Source organism: Silurus aristotelis (genome assembly GCF_946808225.1).
Source record: "Silurus aristotelis genome assembly, chromosome: 1".
Lineage (NCBI taxonomy): Eukaryota > Metazoa > Chordata > Actinopteri > Siluriformes > Siluridae > Silurus > Silurus aristotelis.
In genome coordinates this window covers 33,654,016-33,657,015 of record NC_139574.1, presented here as the reverse complement: position 1 = coordinate 33,657,015, position 3,000 = coordinate 33,654,016, and the positions used below count along the sequence as shown (strand labels likewise).

The window sequence follows — 3,000 nt, the reverse complement described above, 5'->3', positions numbered from 1 at the left end:
CTGTGGGTCTCCACTAAGGCCCAAAAGCAAAATGCATAATTTGGAACCGCTTTTAGGTAACGCAGAGTGAAATTTCACAGATATCCTACTAACCCTAACCCCAAATTCCAAATCTAAACCATTTAAATCAGTTGCTGTGATTCATCTAAACTTTGGTACATCCCCAAACATTTACTTCTAGAAGTTACATTTTAGAATAATACAAACTGAGGAATGCTGCACTTTCATTTTTTTTTTGTAGCTGAAGCACTGATTATTTTATAGGTTTTTAGTACATTCGAAGACTAAACCACAGTCTTCCCAGAGCACAAAGACTAGAAGGATGCTAATGTACACAGTACTGGATTACTACTGCTATGTTATTGAAGAAAAATTGTTCCACACGACCAACCGGTGGAAATCATGTACAAGCGTTTTATGATGTACCGCTTCACCTTTTATGTACAGTCTCTCTGTCTAAACTCATAATGGTACAGCCTAATGCTTTTAAATGTCTGTTAAATCAGTGTATTTTTACATATTTTTATGAAAAATAAATGAACCTTAAACACAGGTGAATGTTTGGCTTTTTTTATTTATTGATTGTATTTATTAGTAAAATAACAAACCCTACAAATTCAAATATCTTGCGCAAAATGTTTTATTTTGGTTTATTTTGTTGATTAAAATAAAAACATTTTAAGCTATAATTAAAAAAAAAAGTGTAAATTGCTTAGATAGTAAATGTGCATTGGGAGTGGACACGGATCATTCTGGGCAATAAAGCAAGGAAGCGACGAGCAACACTGTGTTTACATCATGACATCATGTCTTGGTCATAGTGGGTGATGTGAAATTTAGCCCTGATTGTTTGCATACAAGTTGTAAAAGGTTTATCTTATCATTGATGTGTTTGTCATCAGCCAGCCATTCCATGCCAATTTACTAACTGGTATTCTTTTTAGACTCCTTATATGACCTAATCTACAGTATGTGGGCACCTGAACATCACACCATGAGCAAATGTACGAACAAATCGTCTGGTTTCATAAAAGGTTTTTTTTTTTGTGTGCCAAAAAAAAGGAAAAAATTAGGATCGAATCTATTCTGCTTTTTTTTTTTTTTGTTCGTTTTGTTTTTTACTGCAATGTAATTTCGCCAGATGTGTGTGCGCACCACGGCTCGTTATTCACGTGCTTTTACACAAGGATGACTTCATGCCTTCGACATTTTAGTAACAGGTTTGAATTGTGATTTCATCCGAGTGTTAAATGAGCTCGCACTCGCGCCGCTTTCAAGTTGTTCTCATGCTATATGACTAATATTCACAAAACCTGAAATCACAGAGAGGTATTGAAGGACTGAGAATCTGCCAGATGTGCTTTTGTACGTATGTATGTGCGAGTTTATACCTGCCTGGCTTGCTATCTTTTGTGTGCATCTACAGAGTGAGTTGTGTATTGCAGGTATTATTGGGAACAAGTCTGGGGGGATTTAAAAAAAATATATATAACATGACAAGATCAGCGGAAATGTTTTTGTCTGTTGGTTTCCATGGAAAAACTAAGGGAAAACAGTGTGTGTATATTCCAGTGTGGTCTCTCTCTCTCACACACACACACACACACACACACACACACACACACACACACACACACACACATATACATATATATATATATATGTATATATATACATCCTGGCCATGGAAGAAAGCTCACAATTTTATCAAGGGCCCTTAGCATCTTATTCAGGACAGCTTAGAAAAAACCCCATGTGACTGCAAAACAGCTAAGGATGACATGATTAAGGCTGGAGTTCTGGGAGACAGTTGAAACCAAACTGGAACTTTTTGGACATATGGACCAGCGGTATGTCTGGTGTGCAAAAGGTCAGGCTTATGACCAGAAGAATACCATCCCCACGGTCAAGCACGGAGGTGGGTCAATAATGATGTGGGGCTGTTTTTCTGTGGCAGGAACTGGCTATCTTGATTGTGTACCTGGCATCATGGATTCCCAGAAATACCAGGTCATTTTGAAGAAGAACGTGATGCCTTCTGTTGACAAATTAATCCTTGGTAATCATTGGCTCTTCCAGCAAGACAATGATCCCAAGCACACCTCCAAATCAACCAAAGCTTGGTTGGGGAAAAGATGCTGGAGTGTCCTGGAGTTGCCTTCTCAGTCACCAGATTTAAATCCGATTGAAAATCTTTGGTGGGATTTAAAGAAGGCAGTTGCAGCACGAAAGCCGTCAAACATCACTGAGTTAGAGGCTTTTGCCATGAAGAATGGACAAAGATTCCAATCGAGAGGTGTAAGAAGCTTGTCAGCACTCATCGAAAACACTTATTAGAAGTTATAAAAATTAAAGGGCGCTCCACAAGGTACTGAAGCTGGGGGTTAAATAATACTTAACATGCTAATGTGTTACAAGACTTACAATTTTCATTTGAACTCCAAAGTTAAGTCAACTTCTGTTGTCAAAATAACTTAAATGTGAATCAATAAATGTTGTTTATTTCAAGTTTTTTTTTTCTCATTTATTTTTATTATCCATCATCAACATCACTGTATTGTCTATTGAGGTGAGGGGGTTGAATATTTATGATTGCAAGTGTATATAGATCAAAATGTCAAAAGGTGCTGGCTATCTGTCGGTTCCTCAAATAATGAAAACTACAGCAGGGGGCAGATCTTTCTCTTATAAAGCCCCACAGTTATGGAACAGCCTTCTAACAAGTGTTCGGGACTCAGACACAGTCTCAGTGTTCAAGTCGAGGTTAAAAACACATTTATTTAGTCAAGCCTTTGATCAGTGGATTTTTTTCTTAGGTAAAGGTGCAGATCTGGAGGGAACATGGATATAGAGTGTTTGGTGAACTGGGATATTTGTATGCTGTTGTCCCCTCACATTCACAAGTTTACTAAGATTTGTTGACGGTGGTGTGATGGGTCGTCTCTTATCCCAGAGATTTAGTTATGCTGCCATAGCGAGTCTTGCCAGAGTCCAAACTGC

The 3,000-nt window shown here is 37.9% G+C and overlaps 1 protein-coding gene across 1 annotated transcript in view; it reads right to left on the bottom strand.

The window, feature by feature from the left end:
- The window catches only part of LOC310733830 (uncharacterized protein), a gene marked incomplete at its 3' end in the record, with an annotated part of 115,945 nt that overhangs the window by 79,008 nt on the left and 33,937 nt on the right, over positions 1-3,000 (bottom strand). The gene's annotated exons all lie outside the window — the stretch shown is intronic.